This window comes from Chionomys nivalis, chromosome 25, assembly GCF_950005125.1.
Source record: "Chionomys nivalis chromosome 25, mChiNiv1.1, whole genome shotgun sequence".
NCBI lineage: Eukaryota > Metazoa > Chordata > Mammalia > Rodentia > Cricetidae > Chionomys > Chionomys nivalis.
The window spans coordinates 7,020,280-7,041,263 of record NC_080110.1 but is presented as its reverse complement, the minus strand read 5'-3'; positions in this window follow the sequence as shown (position 1 = coordinate 7,041,263).

The following is a 20,984-nucleotide window of genomic DNA, read 5'->3' as shown; positions in this document are numbered from 1 at the left end:
GATAGAAGACTAGTACCCAAAATATATAAAGAACTTAAAGAATTAGATATCAAGAAGACAAACAACCCAGTTAAAAATGAGGTGTAGACCTAAACAGAAAGTTCTCAACAGAGGAAGCTCAAATGGATGAGAAACACCGAAAGTTTAACATCCTTAGTCATCAAGGAAATGCAAATCAAAACCACTTTGAGATTCCATTCTTACGCCTGTCAGAATGACTAAGATCAAAAACACAAGTGACAGCTCATGATGATGAGGAAGTGAACTAAGAAGAACACTCATTCATTGTTGGTGAGAGTGCAAACTCATACAGCCACTATGGAGACCGGGACAGCAGTTCCTCAGAAAGATGAGAATAGATCTACCTCCGGATCCACTATTGTTAGGCATCTACCCAAAGGATGCTTCATCCTACCGCAGAGGAAATTGTTCAACAGTGATGAACTTTACAGAAATAAATGGAACTAGAAAGAAAAAAGCATCTTGAGTGAGGTATTCCAGAATTTATGTATTTACTTATATGTGGATATTAGCTGTGAAGTTAATAGGCCACAGAGAGTAGGTACTGAGTAAGGAACTAGAGGGAAAAGAGAAATCTCACTAGGAAATAGAAATATAATAAATAGTTAGGGATGGATGGGGTACTGGAATGAGAAGCCCCCATTGGAGACGGGGGAAGAAGGGGTTATTAGAGGGGATAAAGGGAGGCACAGCGAAAATTAAGGGGCATTTGTGGGTAGTATGGAAACAATATGATAGAGACTTTCTAAATAAAAGGTGATCTAAATGAATTTGTTAAATAATGGAGGAGACAGAGTCCCCACTGACTGTCTCTTGTTACCAAATAAAGCTTTCAGTTCCGGGATTAGGTTACAACTACTTGAGTTGTTGCCAACGGGGCACTTCAGGAACCCCCAAACAACCCAGGTTGGTGCTAAGACCATAGATTTCTTTCTACAAACTGACAGCAAGGCCCCATTGCTGAAAACAGCACCTACACAGAGCCTTCACCACTACGTTGCAGCATTCTGGTAAAGGAATAGACTGTGCACACTCTCAGAAGAGAAATGTAAGCACCAAGCTAGTCACAGACCCTTTATCTGCAATGGTGTACTACCTACAAGACACGCTAGGGCAATGGAGACGCCAATGACTAATTGAACTTAAGACCCGCTCCATGAGATGGAACCCATACCCAGCACTGCTGGATCCTCCTCTATCAAATATCAACTGAGAAAATGCCCCAGAGACATGCCCACAGGCCAGTCTTATGGAGGCAATTCCTCAATTAAGATGCCCTCTTCCCAGTTACATCTAGGTTGTATCAAATTGACAGAAACCAACCAGCACAGACACTAAGGATCACAACACCACTGATGCAAGCAATGTCTTAAAGTTTTTTTTTTGTCATTCTCTGATGGGCAATAAGAACACATCCTCATGTCTACTTGCTATTCATAGTCCGTCTGCTGTGAGTTGTGTCCAGGTTAAACCCATTTATTGACTGAGTTGTTGATTTTCTTGTTGTTTAGGTTTTTTAAATATTTATTTATTTATTATGTATACAATATTCTGTCTGTGTGTATGCCTGCAGGCCAGAAGAGGGCACCAGACCCTTACAGATGGTTGTGAGCCACCATGTGGTTGCTAGGAATTGAACTCAGGACCTTTGGAAGTGCAGACAATGCTCTTAACCTCTGAGCCATCTCTCCAGCCCCTAGTTTTTTGAGTTCTTTTTATACTCCATATATTAATCCTCTGTCAGATGCAGAGCTTTGCCTGAGAAATTTTCATGTAGACCCAGGTCTAGATAAAGTAGACATGCAAACATTTAGCGATAATAAACCATAGAAACTTATTTTAAAACAATTTTAATCAACATATAATCTTCCGACTTATTAAAGATAACAGCTGTGCTTGTTTATTTTTATATAAATAGTTAAGTCGGCTGAGTATTTTGGTACTGCACAATGTAGAAGACCTTTAATATTTTCCAGAGTTGTTCAATATCTTCATTTTATAATTACCAATGCTGAGACTATGCCTTTGTCCAAATATGTAGCACAAAATGTCAAAAGTGTGTTTAAGCCCACTGCAAAACTTGTCGGAAATGCTGTCTCAATTTCATTCAAGTAAAAATGTATTTAATAACTTCTTATGAAATTCAAGTCAGCAGCTCAAACAGCATTTTTTTAGTCTAACATTTTAACATAACACAATCTAAGAATATACTAATTTGATACTTACATGTCGAGTAATGACAGTAGGAAAATATTGAAAGTTTTTCCTCTCCATAATTAAAGCATTCCTTTAAGGTCTGAGATTCTTGTATGTATACAAAAACAGCACTTCCATTCATAGAATATGGTAGTGTTGATTGTGAGCCATGGTGCTAGTGCTGTGTAGCATGAAGCCATTCTCGCTGCAAAGTGTACATGCTGGCTGTTCTCAGCCAAGGCTTCTCTTAAGTCACATGACGTCAAATGGGTGAGTATTACCAGAAACACATTGGACTCATTATGTGTTTGATCTGGAACTGATTTTTGGTCATTGTACTCTCAGGAGCCTTTAACTGCTGCCAGACCTTCACAAGCCCCACAATTATTTATGCAACCCTGTGTGGTAACACAACCCACAGTTTAAGTACTACACTCTAATCTTGGGAGTCTTCTAGCTGGGCTCCATTCATCTAGGCCTTCTCTGCATTCAGTCAACAGAGAACCCAGCGTGGCTCTAAAGCATACATAAAGACGATGTCCCTTTTCAACTCCAGTCGCCTTATATGTTCCTCAAATTATAACACCAAAGTCTTCCTAGTCAACTGCAAGAGGGTGTGTGAGGTGGGCTTCCATGCCCTCTCAGTCTTCTCTTCCAGTTACTGTCCCTGCTCCCATCACACCACTTCAGACTCCCTGCTGCTTCTCAATATGTCAACTATGTTCCTGCCGGGGCCTTCAATTCATTACACCTCCATATTTGGATAACCTCTTCTCAGCAGATCTTTTATGGGCTCATGCACATGTGATATCTCACCCTTCAGATTCATGTTCAAGTACGTGCCACACCTTCCCAGTCTCCATATTGAATACTGCAGTCTTGCTCCAGTCTTGTCCGCATCATGCCTGTTGTCTCTTCCTTGGTCTATGATTTTATTGCTTTTCATACACAACTTGCTTGTGTTACAATTTATTTAGTTACTTTATTTATTGGGTATCTTCCCCCATAAATTTGTGTGTGTGTTTTCATTTGTGTGTGGGCGCATGCATGCCTTCAGGTATGCATACACATACAAGCACACACATGGTGGCCAGAGGTTAGCCTTGGGTGCTGCTCATCAGGATGGCCATTCATTTTGTTTTTAGAGATAAGGTGCAACTCACTGCAGCCTGGGTCTCACCTGATTAGACTCAGCTGTCAGCACTGAGATTATAAGTAGATGCTACTGTGTCCAGCTCTTTATATGGGTTCTTTGAATAATCATTAAAATAATAAATTTGGGGGTCTATAAAGACTGCCCAGTGGATAAAAATAATTGCTGGATAATCCTGATGATCTGACTTTGATCTTTGGAATGAGCAAGTAAAAGAACTGACCCCTAGAAGTTGTCCCTTGAATTCCACATGCATGCTAACACACATACACACACACACCACACACACACACATACATACACACATACACAATGCACGCATGCACATACACACAACAATAATGATGATGATGTTGGTGATATTGGTGATAATGATAGTAATAATTTTTAAATAAAACAATTAACTTTGAATGCAGAGACTCAATTTTAATCCTGGCTCTACCATTTATTGAACCTCTCTGAGTCATGATTTCTGCATCTTGGAAATGAGAATCACAACATCTAATTCAGAAAGTGCAGTGCCTTGCCTAAGCAATAACAGGAGGCCACTATTACACAAAGCAGAACTTCTGGAAGCAAGATATGGGATGTAATTATATGCCATATAATTTGAGGGTGAGATAATGTTACATTAAACAACAGAAAATACAGAGGAAAGCTGGTTTAAGCTCCCATGCATTTCTCAGTCTCTACATATAAAACCAACATATTAGCAAATTAAAAATTGATGGAATATGACCATCTTCCACACAGTTGATTTGATGAGTAACACAGATAACAATCACTATGGCAGGTGACAGCCCTGGTGGCTTGAAGGTGGCAGTGTGGCCTTATACAATGTTTTTGTGTGCACTATGAAGCATTTTGTTCAGAATGCTTCAGAATCAGTGCCTCTGATATCTCAAGGTCGTTCAGGTTGTCTCCATTTCATGCATTCGAGAATGTCATTATTGACTTTGCACTTGACATTCCTCCCTGAGTCTGTTAAACTGTCCTTGGCAGCAAGGAGAGGCCATATGGTGCCCATCCATATGGATGGGCTGGCTGGATTTTAGAATCTTATTCCCTATTGATGCTCCTGTTGTGTGAATAGAATAACTTCTGTTTAAGAGGGAAGACACAGGATTCCAGCCTTTCATATCATGTCAGTTAAGAAAATAGCAGAGGCCTGAAGATGGGCTTTAAACAAAGAAGTTATGGCAGATGTGTCCAAAGCACTGGCTCCTATTTCATATTCATTCATTCTTTTCCCCTGTCTCTTTCTCTCTTTCTTTCTCCATCCCACCATATTTGAACTATGGTTTCCTTTCTCAAAGCTGCTTTATACGCACCAAGCAGCTGCCACAACTCCATTGTCTCCTCATTTTAGATGGAAGAACAGAAAAGATAAGGAACAAAGGGTACATGCCACCTAATGTGTTATCCCCTTTAAAGATCATTACCCAAAGATTCACCTAATAACATATCCCTGAATTTCTTTGGATAGAACTTACCCATTTATAATACCACTCATCTCAAAGGCAGGCTGAGAAATCACATATATTTCAGCTAACCATGCACTGCCCCTAATAAAATCAGGCTTCCATATAAGAAAACAAGGAGATGGTGGATATTGAACAGTTATCTATCAGTCCCTTCTCCAGAAAAATTTCTGCATTGGACACAGGATTCAGAAAAGATGACTGTCTCACTTCCTAATGGTTTTCCAGTTATCTTGGCATCAAAATAGAAATTGAAATTCTTCCACTTGTTGAGCAGCAATTTGATACTAATTGAAACATTCCATCCTGTAGGGAGGCTTGTTATAACTCAGGCAGTAAGCAACTTCCAAGTCTAAGAAGTTCCTGAAATTTACAAGATTCACAGCGTCTCCCTCACCAAGGTTTATATGAACAGTAAGGAATGATGGGGAGAGGTGACTCTCCATCTGGACCAACTGCCAGAAACCTACCTGCAAGCTGTGCAGACAATGCCAGGGGTGAGGCTTTTGTAAGTCATCCCTCAGGCTGGGATGGGTTTTTCTGTGATGAAGCTGCTCTTGAGATATCCATGCTCCCATTAAGTAACTCCTCATCCATATTCCTGTAAGTCATCTCAATTAATTTACTGGTTCACCAAGTTGGACTTTGTTGAAGTTTCTTTGGTCTGTCATTGGTTCTCTATCTAGGAAAAGTAAACGTCTGTTCACACTTCCCAAGGAAAGTCACAAACTCAAGAGGGAGCTGTTGAGAAGCAATTTCTAAGATGTCCTTTTCATTGATGCCTACCCTACTGCAGCTGTACTCCAACTCCTGCTGATCAGATCTCCATTTGGATAACTGTTATTCTTCAAGGTGCTCCATGGGAGAAAAGATTTCTCAGACCCCCACCGTTACAGTTATCACTATTGCAGTGTTCCCTTGTGTGACCAAGAACCTTGACTGTCTCTTGCCCTTACACAAGACATTCTGTAAAACTGATATTTGGGGAGTTATATTTGTTTTGCACTTCAAAAACTCTTTAAGAATGCTTTGAGTGCTCATTAGCTCTTTGGGGTCACCAGGGAGAGATTTAGGTACATTTTACCCTTGCTAACAACTTCTAAGGGTACCATTCCAATTTACTAAATGATCCCCCAGGTGCCTGAAAGACTTATACCATTTCAGAAGATTCCTTACTCTCACACAGTACTCCATCCGCTCAGGGGATGTGACTTCAAAATAAAACACAATTATACAATCTGTTGTTGCTAAGTCTTTCCTCATACTACCTGGGGTATGTACATGTTTGAAAGGCAACAACATGTCCTAAGGACCAGTGCCTAACCACATAGGATAAAGCCATGAGATATATGCATGCATGCGAACGCACACCCCTTCACAAAGCATGTATGTCCTTACCTTCCATTTCCAATACTCTAATTTTGCTCTCTGAACACAACTGAACCTGCAGCAACTCCATGAAAGACAAGCCCCTTAATTTTTGGTTTGACTTCTTTTTTGTAGAGATGGTTCTATGGGGCTTCCAATCTGTCAGATAGAATCATTTTGGCCACAGAGCCTTGAGAGGACAACTGCCACTGAATCTAAATTATCAGATCAAAAAAGCATAGAATACAAATGCAAAACCTTACAGAGGTGATGAGCGGGATGTTCTCCCTCCCCAAGATGGAAAGAGGACAATGCTGGACCTGAAAGGAACAGTACAACAAATGACACACGCCTCTGTGGACACAGTCCAGAGCCTCTGCAGGTCATAAGGGATGATTCCCAAAGGCTGTGTGTCCTCACATCTCCCTTGTCACCTCCACTGACAATTTTTAGAATTAAAAAAAAAGAAAAAAAAGGAAGAGTCAAATCACCCTTCATGAGGATGTGCTGATTCAGACAGACAGCTAAGCCAAGGTGGCTTTGGTGAAAACACTCTCTGGAATGAAATGAGTTCCCCTGTGGTCTGCTGCCCTGGTGCTGTTAAACTGGAACTAAAGAAGCTCTGAGTTGCTAAGAGATTGTCACATTGCTCCGGGAAGAATTTACTCAATTGGCGCCCTCAGGCAAGCAGTGCTGAAACTGTCAGTATTCAAGACCGGGTAATTTTTTCAGCTATTTCTTCATTCCGAGCTAAGTGGAGCACAGCCTGCTCTCCACACTTGCACAGTCAGCATCGGCATCGTGGCCAGTTCTGAGGAAAGGCAAAGACGGGCTAGCTGCCTGGGCCCAGGGCACCGCTGGGAAGGAGGCAGACTGTCAGCACTAGAGCTGTGGACAGCTCCGGGGACAGACTGTGGAAGGCAAGCCCAGACAACGTAGGAGTGCGGAAATAGCCCTGGAAACAGTGAGCCACAACTAAAGTCAGTGGGTAGAAGCCATGGAGCAATCCAAGAGTAGGCTTGGAATAGAAAAAGAAAAAGACCAAGACAGGAGCAAGGGCAAGGGTAGAAGCTGCTCAATTTGCCCTTCTCTTTCCCTCCTAATCAGAGAATTGACACGCAGCATCCCCAACTGAGGGGATCAGATACTTTGTCACAGTTTGTCATCAGATTAAAAAACCATCTGACTCACTCAGCACAGGAGTCTTTCAGCAGGCTTCAATGTCTCTCCTCCTACCTCTCCTCTTCCTCCCTCTCTTCCTATTTCCTTTCCTCCTTCCTTCCCTTCATCTCTCATTTAAAGTGGCTCACAGACTGGTGACATAGTATGAGACACTAGATCCCCAAAGCAATTGCAATTGGGGTCAATCAAGGTCCCAACAACTCAAAGACATGTGCAATCCAGAGTTAGAGCAGAAACTATGTCTTTGGAGGAAGCCAGTGAAGAAAAGAACCAAGAAGACATGTAAGGGCATCATAGAGGAGGTGCCAGGTGGCCTCAAGAGGGACAGGAAAATAGGGAGGCTAGCTGCCTGACACCCTTCCAAGTTCCAGACAAATCTTGTGACTATTCCTGCAGATGGGTTACCTGAGGTCCCAACGCAATGAGAACCTAACCTGGAAGCCTTGACCCCATAGATTCCACACAGCCTACACATGCCTCGCTGCTGTAATGAGCTGGCTGTTTCAGACAGGTTCTTTGCAGTGAAAGAACAGGGTGAATCGGGCCAGTGAGATGGCTCAGTGGGTAAAATCACTTGCTACACAAACCTGGTGACATGAATTTGACCTCCATAGCCCATAGTGGAAGGAAACAGATGATCCCTGAAAACTGTCTAATGCTTTCACACATACACGAAGGCACACATACGCCTAAACACAGACACACCATACACACACACCATACACACAATGACAATAATTTTTACAAGAGTGGCTGTCATAAAGGTATCCATACAGTGGGCCCAGAACCAGAGGACCATCTAGAACTAACATCATTTGAAGGAGAGCAGCCCACATGGAAATCTCCGCCTCCCCAGAGCCCTCACAATCTCTTGTGGTGTCTCTGTCCTACTGCACCTCCGATCCCTCTTCTAGCTCGACTGACTGGTTTATCCTATCCCCTTCCACTCTGCACAGCTTTTCCTCTGCTTCAAAGATCCTGCTTCCTCATGTGGTCAGCTGCCCTACAATAGCAGCCTGCGTGACCCTCCCAGCCTCACCTTACCTCATAGATTCTTGACACAGATCCCTCCTATTCCAGACCCCACTGCTAACTGTACTTTCTAGTTCCACTTCAAAAGAGAGAATATGATTATCCCTGTTCGTTCTTTCTCGCCAGGTCAGAAGCTGCTGGCCAGGCTCTGATGTGACTATTCTTGGATCAAAGCCCACCTATTACACAACCAACTCCGGCCAACAGAGCAGGGTCATGTAACATAACACTCAGCCAACCAAGCCTGCCTAGTCAGAGCTATGCGCATGATAGACACTTTAACCAAGACATGTCGCATACCAGCTCCTCTTTGCCATCATCTGCTTTCCCCAGACAATTATGTGGCAAAGCCATCTATCTTGTAATAGTGGTGATTATTATATTTTATTTATTTTAGTAAGCTTCTAAATTTTCCCTAAGTAATGGCTCCAATTTTCATAATCAGAAATATTCCTTTAAGTATTAAGATAAAAAGGTCCTTTTAGAGGACAAATGAATATTGAGCAGCAACTATGAATCACATGCTTCGTATTAGACACTGCAAATTCAGCAGCAAATAAGAGGCCTTCACAAACTGGGAAAATGGCTCAGTGGGTAAGAACACCAGCTTGGCGTGCACAAGGACCTGAGTTCAAACCTCGAGCACCCACACAGAAAGCTGGGCATGGCTGGATACACCTGTAACATTTCGGGGTGGAGAAAGGCAAACCCCAAGTGTTCACTTGCCAACTAGCCTTGCCTAAACCGCAGTAAGTCAAAGATTTAAAAGATACACCCAATTTCCTCTAGCTCTGGCTCCATATGCATATGCCTAGAAGTGCTCACTCTCACACTCCACAGGCATAGACTACACACGCACACGTGCACGCACACACACATGCACACATATGTACACACAAGAGGCCTTCTCCACCCCCTTAAACACTAATCAAGAGAGTTGAAGAATAAGCAAAGAAATAATGTGGAGGCCGAGAGGGCCGTGATGGTTCCTCAAATTTCAGCATCCTCCTCCTACACCTAAGGAAGCATCCAGGATCCCAGTGCAATGAGAAAGACCAGAGACATGGAGACTGTGGTGACAATAAGGGGAAAGGGGTGTATATTAACATTTGTAGATTATTCACCACGTGTACCAGCCACATATTTGGGTGCTTCCACCATGTGATCAGAGTTCAGATGGCATTTAATTCTGTGATACGGGCGTTATTATGTTCATTCTTCTGAACCACAAACTATAGGCCAGAGTGTTGAATTTGTTTGTCAAGGTATCATGTCCAATGACAGAATTCAAATTGGATCCCATTCGTCACATGAAGCCATCTCTGAAAATTTTAAATTTAGACCCCCCCCCAGATGCTGGCATATTATGACCTCAGGAGTCCCTCTAAAATACATGTGAATAGCTGAGGGTCTCCCATCAAAGTCTGCACAGAGTGGTCCCTTCTTCCATAGCCTTAGCTTCCCTGGTTGCCCCCAAGCCTAAACAAAAGGAGTGAACTTAACAAACGCTGATTCTTGCAACACTTTTCATGGTCCTCATGTAGGTGGCATCCAAATTCACCGTGTAATTTGAAAATGGGATTTTTTTAAGGTAATTAAGGAAAAATATCTGAAGGGTAGCATTAGCCCAAAGGGGTAGGGGAACCCTCAAAATGTCCAAAAGTATTTGTAACTAATTTTCTAATACTTGGGTCAGAGCAATTCTATTGATACCAGATTAGTTCATTAGAATAAAATGTCAAATTCTGTTTTGACAAATAGCATCAACTCAAATATCTACTCACTTTAATGGGATTTGACCTGCATCTGCTTCTTTTCAAAGCATAAAAGTAAAAAAGCAGATTTTTTTTCTCTTTGTTTGCTCCATGTTTGTTTGGGTTTTTCCGATAGTGTTGTCTAGACTTGCTGCCCAAAAGAAAGGCACTTTGAATCAAAGTCACAAGGGAGAGCAAAAAGGGCTTGAAATAAAGCCACCCCTAAGATATATTTTTCCTGTCCTGTGTTAGCAAAATTCATTTACAAACTAGCAGTAAAAGAATGTCAAAAGAATTTTTTAACAAGGCTATCGAAAATCGTATTGTGTCTGTGACACACTTCATCTCTGCTTCAGCTCCCGGTGTCACCTTTCGAAACAAAAGCCTTTGGAGGACCTGTCTGGAGAGGACTGCAACTGGAAGACCCTTCTAAGATATCAAGTCTTTTTTATCCTGAGAAGGTCTTTGTTAAAACAAAAGACCTCCATATTCTGGAAATAGCAGAAAATTAAGTTCACCTTTTGTGCCTTATGTCCTTAAAACCTGAGAGATGGGGAGACAGAAGAATATGGTTTGATGAGGAATAGGGTATTCTTTAAGATATGAACGTTTGGGTTCAGTACACAAGCAGAATGGGTAATTTCATTTAATATAAAAAGGAAACGGAACCCTTTTGTCCCCAATAAGTAAGTGACAGATTCATCCAGAACTTGCCCTACTCATCCCCTTCGGATCTCAGGCTGCAATTCAAACCCGTGTTTTAAAATACTTAGGGTCTTTATTCTCCTTCCGCTCCTTCCATTAGCAGCAAAATATAATCTCCTTTCATGTTGTGTAGCTGATAACAAAAACTGGCTAGCGTGAGAGTGCCCCGCTGAATTCACAGCCGGCTTCGCAGAGCTGAGCTGTATAGAAAGGAGAGCAACTATTTATTGTCTCCTGAATTATGGATTTTAGAGAGGTGTTTAATAAAGAAGAAAATATTTAAAACAGCTCCATTGAATTCTACACATGAAGAAAACGAACAAGTCACTGGAACTGATAACAGATTTTTGTTGGGAAAGTGAAATTGAAATATAATGATAGTTTGGAAGCCAGAATGGCTCTATAAGGACAAATCCCAGCATGGTCTGCATGCTAGAAACCTGAGAAGTATAATTATATTTTTAAGTAGTTGAATCTTTTTTTCTTAACTTGAAGCTTTAGGTAAAGAATTTTCCTACTTCTGTGGCCTTTGTTTAAGATTTTGGGCCCGTAAAGATAACTCCCTAAATAGGCATCTCTTCCTCTCCCAATTCCTAGTTTGTTCGGTGAACTGAGCTGTGTCAGAACCAAACTGTGAGTCAGTGAAATTCTTCAGACTATGTCTTCAACAAATGTAGTGACGTCACATGCCTGTAATCCTGGCACCCAGGAAGAATCCTGAGTCAGGATGGACTGGGCAACATGGAAAGACCATGTCTCATGAAAAAAAAAAAATTGCCTTGTATCTTAGAATGTATTCATCCTTCTACATTCCAATGTGTTTAGTGAAGCCACAGGCACAAAACGGGCCCTTAGAAAGTGGTTTTATTAACTGTGTTTTATTTGTTTTGTATGCATACGTACATGTGTGCTCCTGCCACAACTCACGTGTCGGGGGCAGAGGACAAGTTTCAGGAATCAGCTCTCTTCTTCCATACTGTGGGATTCCGGAATAGAACTCAGGTCATCAGGTATGACACCAAACACCTATACCTACTGAGCCAACTCTCCAGCCCAGAAAAAAAAAAAAATGCTGTTTGATTGACTGAACTCACTCAGCAAATCTCAAAAATATCAAGAATTCTTACGTTCGTTTTTTTTCCCAGCTGTTTACTCCTTTGAATTCGCTGGTAGTCCAGCAGCGTTGGCAACTCTGCTGGCTGACTACAGGGAGTGGGACAGACTCTCCACAGTGAAGCAGCTCCTGATCTGGGCAGGATAACTAGTCACGAAGAGAAATACTAGATGGTCCCAAACATGTTGGAAGCATCCACTGACCCAGTAGGATGTCTAAACCATCTGATAGAAGTTGATTCCTGAGCCAGAACTATCAACATGAGCCATGAACAGAAGGAGACAAGGTTTTTTTAGGCAGAGAGGAGAGCTTCCTTCCAAGGTCCAGACTATGGAGGAAAAAATGTGCATAGAAGCACTGCAAACAGTTCAGTAAGATGGATGCAAGGATACACAGTAGGCAGGATAATCTCTGTAGGCCCTAGAGCAACACACTCATTTGTCTTTTACAGAAAGCTGGAAATATAGATCCTGATGCTTCCACATTATTTTGCATTCTCTTGATGTGAAACAATGACGAGGCCCAAGTGAAACCAAGTAGCTGTTGCTTTCAAATTGAGTAAAATAACTCAGCACCTATCCATGGTGCAATGTGGTCAGTATGTGGACACAAAACATTATACATCCCTTTTTCTACATCCATTCTTTCCGACGTTTCTTTCTTTAATTCTGGATAGATTCTATGCCAAGCATATGAAATCATCCATGAGAGTGGAGTGGAAGAAAGAACACATAGGGGAAGATATAAGAAGATACTAATCTCTGAAAGATGATCATAGCCCACAATGCACCTTCTGCACCCCTAAACGATGCAAAGTCTCTCCTTCTGCACCTCTAAACGACTGAAAAAAAAAATAAGTCTGTTTGTTCACCATGCCAAATCTACAGAGAATCAAGTTTCAGTAAGCATTTACCAAACCACAGAACAGTGCTGCTTGTTGATCAAACTTCATCATCTAAAACAGAACTTTCCTGTGGAGTGGTTAACAGTCTGACCTCTCAGGTAAACATTTCAGAAGAACATAACCAAAAGCTTCTGCTGACACACCACTAGCACCAAACATTTGTTCAACCAAGCTGCCTGTGAGGAATAAGTACATACACGAAGATTTGGCTCAACATCATTGGGATTTGATGATCAATGCCATTTCCTGTCCACCTCTGCAGCAGAACTAACACCCTATGATTAAAAGTTGCTTCTACCAACTCCAAGGCTGAGAATGCCATTGGATGGTGTCTTAGGTGGATAGAGACGCTTCTCCCACCTTGCTGCAACTGTTAAGATTTTTTTTTTTTTTGGCCCAATAAGACTCTCCATCAATGCAATAATCCAAATGAGACAAAATTAAACCAAATTAAACAATGGAATGTATTGAGATGAAAACATGCTCCAGAAAATAGCTTCATCTGCTTCTAACTCATGCTGGCAATCTATAGGTCATCGCTGAAGTTCACTGGAGCCTGTGGGAGTGGTCCTGACCGTCTCTGGCAAGGGGTCGCCCTTTGGTGGGCTTTCTCAGAGGTGGAGTCTGGACTGTGGCAACTCCCAGGGAAGGAAAGGCTTGAAATGAGCCTTTTCACCCAATATTCCAAAATGGATACCAGGAGCTGGGGTGAAGCCCCACTCGAACATTCCAGGATGTTAAGAATGTTAGGGGCTGAGGGGATGCTTCTAACCAAACAGTAACTACCTCTCTGACATTCCAACAAATATATTTTAAACTTGCCTTGATCGACGAGTTTCTTTGTCCTGTGAAACTGTAAAGCTTCATAAAATTGCTTCCATGTTAGGGAAAAAAGAAAGCTTGATTTGGCACTGACTGGCAACGCTGACTGGAATCAAGCTATTCTTAGACATTTCTCATTCTTACCCAGGTCAGCTGCTCCAGCTCGAGTGACCATCACTGTGCCTCAGGTGACTGTCATTAATATCTAAACTCCTTCCTTGGCCACCAGTTAATGACCCCCCCCCAAAAAAAAGTGGAAATATGGAAGGCAAGGGATATATTTTCCTGATCCCCTCCGTTAAATTGTATGAAGAGGAAAAGCACTTTAATGAAGAAATTTGGTAGTCAATTCTCTGATTTTCATTTTTTCCCCATCTCATTTCCATGTTCAAAATGCACTCCTCGGGGTACAAAGGAAGGGGTTCGTTTTTCTATCTATAAAAACCCAGGGGTTGAGAGGACTGCTCAGCTGAAAAGAAAATACCCCGAGTGCACAGTGTGCAGGAGCGTACCAACAAGGCCCTAAGTAAATACAGCATAACTGTTGCCGTGTGCAGGGCCAAGTACACAGGGGTCTTCCCGGAACAAGCGTCACCTGTGCTCACTCTTCCACGGAACACCATGCTTTAGCATGATGCGTTTTTTATCGGTTGCCATTGGTGCTGAGAAACATGGAATTATAAAGATCGCCATCTATTTCTTTATCCTAGAACAAAACCGTTGCAATCTCTCTTAATTGTCTACCTGCAACCCCCATCACTCGTCAGAGTGCATGATGCTAAAACAGCAAATGCATACATCCTAATTATGTCATTGAAAGTCAAAAATAATGCATGCAGACGAATTCGTCAACATTTTCCAGCATGCGTGTGGGAGCTTTATTACCACTACGGGATGGCCTATCAGGTAGGCACAGCCCCGCGCTGGGTGTTTGTCAGACAGGGGAAGAATATTCATTGAATTGAAAAGACCAGGACGACATGAGATTACAACTTTTATATACAGGGGAAGTACATCATAGCGGTGCCTTTTCTTCTTTTTATCTCCTTCCCCTTTCCCTTCAGGCAAAAACATAAATGAAAAATACCTTCTCCCTTCAATCAAATACCACAGATAAAATGCCGATCGCTTGCTTGACTGCTTGCCATGAAGGTATAACAAATGTTAATCTATTTCCACAGCCAACAGAGACTGGAGGCTGAGAAGGGGAGAAGAGGATTAGAGGAGCTTTAACTCCGTGGCATTTTTGAGACTTCAAAATGTTCTCAGAAGCTACTTAAGAATGAATCAGTTGATCCCATTGTTGGGCCTCTGAATTCTGCTTCGTAGACAGCCTATAAGTGGAGAGGCTGTGTAGCGGGGCATGACTGCCTTACCATGCATATTCCCAAAAGCTTTTAATTAGAGCACTTTAAAGAAGTCTTAGAAAACTCCTCCAGCCTGCCACAAGACTCGTGTCCCCTGGGACCACCAGTCCCACCCGAGGCAGAAATCAAAAGGCCCAAAAGCATCCCCAAGGATGGGTCTACCAAATCACATTTCTAAAACCCCAACTCTGCCCTGCTTCCACCCACCCAACCCCGCCTACGGTGTCAGCTCCCATCTAGAGTGGAGTGCGCTGGGGAGCCCCGCCCCACCCCAACCACCTCCTCGTGGACCGCGCAGGACCCTTAGTGCTCCCACAGCTGTCAGCCTCACGCTTTGCTGTGGCTCCCAGTGCCCAACCTTGACCCCCACCATGAGCACCCCAGCCTCTGCTCAGTAGCGCTGGAGAGCAGAAATAAGAGACTGACTGCTCAGCAGAGTGCCCATTTGTCTTCCCGGTCACGTGTCAGCTTGTCTTGGCCATGCACACAGTAGTTTGTCCCTATCGGCCTATACTTTCCTGGGAAGGGATTATTTACATCGATTGTTATTGGCCCACTCCAAGGAAAGCAAATCACCCTCTCTAATAAGAGCAGTCTTCATCCAATCAGGTGAGACCCTTCAAAGATGAACTGGGGTCCCTCAAGAGAAAGGAACCCTGTTTTGCAGTTCCTCTGGCCTACAATTGCCGTGTCAGCTCACGCCAGAACTTTCAGCCTGTTGACCTGCCCACTGTGCTTCTGACTTGCAGGTTCCCACAATCCCACAAGTTATAACAAATGTCATTTTTCCCTTCTTTCTTTCTTTGTTTATTTTTCAGACTGTAATTTAATTGCAACATTTCTCCTTTTATTTCCTGCCTCCAAACTCTCCCATATACCTCTTCCGACACATCTTTAAATTCATGGCCTCTTTCTTTGTTAGTTGTCACTGCACATATACATGTATTCGTGTACACGTATATATTCCTGCATAAAACCTGTTGAGCACATATGTTACTTATCTGCATGTTTTCAGGGCTGACCATTTGGCACTGAACAATCAGTTTGTTTGCTGAACCACTTCTCCCATTCATTTTAGATGGACAAACTGGTAGAAAATTGGTACATAAAGATAGATGATAGATAGATAGATAGATAGATAGATAGATAGATAGATAGATAGATAGATAGACAGACATAGATGATGGATATATGGATAGAGATAGAGAGATATAGATGATAGATAGATAGATAGATAGATAGATAGATAGATAGATAGATAGATAGATAGATAGATATAGATGATGGATGTATGGATAGAGATAGAGAGATATAGGTGATAGATGATAGATAGATAGATAGATAGATAGATAGATAGATAGATAGATAGATAGACAGACATAGATGATTGATGGGTAGATGGATAAAGATAGATAGATATAGATAGTGGATAGATAGATAGATAGATAGATAGATAGATAGATAGATAGATCTATTATTCATGGGGTAGAAAGATAGCTCAATGGACAAATGCTTGCTACTCAGCACCCATGTAAAAAGCAGAGCACAGTGGCATTCATATAACTCATTGCTGGGAAGGTAGAGAAAGGAGAATCCTGGGGACTCACTGACCAGTCAGTCTAACCAACGTGGCAAGCTCCAGGTTCAATGAAAATCCCTATTTCAAAAATTAAGTAGAGTTGCCTGACATCAACCTCTGGATTCCACAGGTGCACACATGTGCACTCATGTGCACACACACACACACACACAGAGAGAGAGAGAGAGAGAGAGAGAGAGAGAGAGAGAGAGAGAGAGAGAGAGAGAGAGATACAACTCACTGGTTCTGGTTCTGATTCTCTAGAAAAATTCTTCTAAATATAACTCCCCAGCAAATACTCCCCTTCCTCATGAGACAGCACATCAAGCCTAAAAAGTAGACTTGATGACTCAGATAAAGTTGGGAAGCCTCTTCCATAAAAAGAACAGTCTGCCCTTCAGGGGATACTTTCTGAGGCTCAGTCACATGACTGCACTCCGAGCAACCTTCAGGGTCTTATACACTGACTCGTACTCTCAGATCTGAAAGTAAAGAAACCAGTAGTAAGTGAGCCTTCCCTTCCCCAGCACTGTGAACCCTGCCTCTTCTCTCAGCCCAAGGGAATATGTCCTCTCTCTTACCCCTTGGCTCCTGATGGAAACAGCTCTTCTGATTGGTCAGCAGACCTTGGAGCCAGTGTGTGTCATCTTTGGACATTATGGTAACTGAACTGCAGACAGAGACTCTCCTGAAAGGTCCAGAAAGGTAACAGGTCCTCTCTGGGGACTCTAAGTCCAAACTGCTCATGAATCTGTTTGCCTGCTTTCCCTAGAGCCAGAGTACAGGCAAGAGAACCTTCTGGCAAAATCAAGCTTGCGTCACCTTCATTGGTAACTCAGGGCTGTGACTCTGCAAACCAGAATCAGAATCATTTGGAGGGTCACTCTTTTCCGAGTGACTCTATCGTATTTTGTGACCCTTTGTTTCAATGGGTAAAAGCCAGTTTCCCACACACTATGTTCCTTGCCGTTCTCCATTCTCTCTTGGCCATTTCCTCTTTCTTTGTCTAGTATTCCCCCACCCCCAGTGTATGCACTTGACCTGAATTATTCCAACACCTGTGTTTTCTTCTAATTTACCAAATTTAAGCTAAACCACAGCAAATTCCAGCTCCATTACTCTCTCTCTCCCTCCCTCCCTCCCTCCCTCCCTCCCTCTCTCTCTCTTTCTCTCCTCCACCTCTGCCTTCCTCTCTTCCAGTCTCTCTCTCCGTGAGTCCATGAACAATGAAAGGGAGTTTGAATTGCAAACAGCTGATTGACCCATCACCTCATCTGCATTTATTACCTTTATCATCCAAGCAAGACACCAAGTTTCCTAGAAATCAGCTCGGCTCCTCCTGAGGTGCGAGGAGGAGATGATGGAGGGATCTCTGGAGATTTAGAGGAACCTTTGTGGTAACCTGGAAATAACCTACTCCAGCCACTCCACCGAGGTCTGAGGCTCAGCTCATTGCCGCTGCTTAATTAATCCGGGGCCCATGCAACCGTCATTCAACAGCCCAGAGGTCTTCCAGGAGCTTGATCGTGTGGCCCACCTGTGAAGACATTTATTTCCACCCTCTGATTTTTAACTGGCTCCTGGAAAAACTGGTTAAAACTATAAAGAAGGGAGATGTGGAGGCTCTCTGATCCAAGGAGCTGCACCCAGAAGTGAGGATCTCTCTGGAGATGGAGCCACACTTCATGGAGAAGGCATTGCGGCTCACGAACCACAGACAGAAAGATTTGTAACAAACAAATGCCTTGGTGCCAGAAAGAAAACATGGCCTGACTGTATAATGGATGGAAATGAATGGAGATCCACATTGCCGTAGGAACATTATTTAAAAATACAAGGTCCAGCTGTGGTCGGTGTAGCCTCAGTATCCTTCTCTATAAAGTGAGCATCCTCATAGGGCTACGGTGAGTATTAAATGATGTAATAATGCTCTATTAATCTAAATGAAACACTTAGCTAATAGCCACTACATGGTAAATGCCCTACAAGTATTACAGCTAATTGTTATGTATTAGGGAGTCATGTTAGCAATTATCTCATACAGCAGCCATTCTCAACTTGCTGAGGGCAGCAACTGCATCATCAAAGAAAAGTCTGGCTTTAAGATATTTCCCACTGCTTGGAGCCTTACAACAAGACCAAGCTACACAAGTGTCACACACACACAGAGGGCCTAGGTCGGTCCCATGGAGGTTCCCTAACTCTTGGTCCAGAGTCCATAAGCTCCCACAAGCTCAGGTTAACCGTATCTGTGGTTTCCCCTATCATGATCCACCCTGGCTCTTACAATCCCTCCTCCCTTTCTTCAGCAAGACTCCTGGAGCTCAGCCCAGGGCTTGGCCTGTCCCTGGTGCTTAGCTGGCTTTCAGGAACCTGTTCCCCACCCTGGATTACCTCGCCCAGCCTTGATGGAAGGGGAGGAGCTCAATCCTGTTTCAATTTGAGGTGCCATACTTTGTTCAAACCCATGGGAGACCTGCCCCTTTCTGAATGGAGACAGAGGAGGGGTAGAAGGGGAGGGAGACAGATGGAAAGAGGAAGTAGGGACACCAGGAAGAGAGGAGGGAGGGGAAACTGCAGTCGGTATCTAAAATAAGTGAAAAAAAAGTTATTTAAATAAAATATAAAAAAGAGAAAAACATGAAAGAATCATATATCTTGCTGTACAGTCAAAATAAATCTCGTGGCATTAAAATTTAGGGGTAAAATAAAGCATAAAGCAGTAAGAAAAAAGAAATAAAATGATTTCCCTTTTTTAAAAAAAAAAAAAGATACTTCTCAAGATCTTACAAAAACTGGAGGAACAGAGGGCATAGCATTTGTATCCCAGGTGATGGGATCAAACTTGGAGGACCAAAGAGGAATGAGAGGCCAGGAAGTAAACCGTGAGTATTACTAAATAAGGTCATGGGATGAACTCCAAAGAGATGGTCTGGCTTACTGAATAGCTATTCAAAAGTCTCCCAACCACAGATACCTGGCTGGGGATAAAATTGACAGTCAGGAAATCCTCCTGCCAATGACAAGACAAGAATAAATGGTGGCATGTTTACACAGTGGCGTACAATTCATGAGAGTAATGGCAAAGAATTAAGTAAGCACACAAAACATTGGAGCGAAAGAAGTCAAATACAAGGCTACACACCATATGATTTATTTATGTGACATTCATTAAATGATTATAGAAAACAAAATTTGTAGGGCCTCTGAGAACAGTGAGTAGGGAGTTGGCAGAAAAACGGCAAGGGGGATGTTTTAGGGTGGTAGAACATCCTATATACTGCGTTTATGGTGGTTTTAAAGAATTCACTTTACTGAATGCCTTTAGTTATTGAATGTTAATACAAAAGAATGTTTCTCAAAAAGGAAATAAAACCTACAGTGAAGAAATGAAAATAAAGAAACAAAGTAAACACTGGCTATAAAATAGTGAAAAAGTACTGATTGATTGTGCTTTAATGGAATTAAATAATAAATAGAAGATGCAGGTGAGGCTGAAGACAGAGTACTTGCTGGATTGTATAAGGGCCCAGCATCAAACAAATTCATAATAAAAACACTACACCGTGATATTAAAGTCAGAAGCGTTTGCTCTTTCAAGAAAAGATCAGAGAATGGTTAAATTCTGACTTTTGACCTTAATTATGCATGCAAGGCTGTAACAACAGCATCTAAAAGGTAAGGCAGTGTGCAGTTCATAAAATAGAAGGCAGGGGCACAATGTGCACATGATGAAGAAAACTCAAAGAATTGATCAATTTAATACACCCCATCAGAGAGAGATGTGACTGCAATGAACACATCCGAAGGAACCACAGAGGCACCTTCTTACCCTCCTTCATGACAGCTCTGTGCATAATAGCCAAGGTATAGAACCAGCCTAGATGTCCACCAGCAGGTGAATGGATATGTATAAGGAACAGAAACATAATTGACCACATTACTTCATAAAGAATAAAATTGTGACATTGGCAAGAAAATGAAAGGAACTGGAGGTCATTGTGTTAGGGAAATCATCCAAACTCAGATGAATACTACATATTTCTTCTCATAAATGATGTCTCTATTTAAAACAAATATGAATTTGTGGGGTGAGGCCTACAAGTAGAAAATGGACAGAAGGAAGAGGAAGGGGGTAAAGGGAGGAGAAAGGGCAAGACAGGATAATGAAATACATTTAAGTGGAATCGGGAAGGGAACTGGAGGGAGGAAGGGGACCAGAAAGTGGGGAAAGGGCAGAACTGTGGAAGACTAAGAACAAAATCTATTATTAGATATGTGAAAATATCATACAGAAATCTATTTC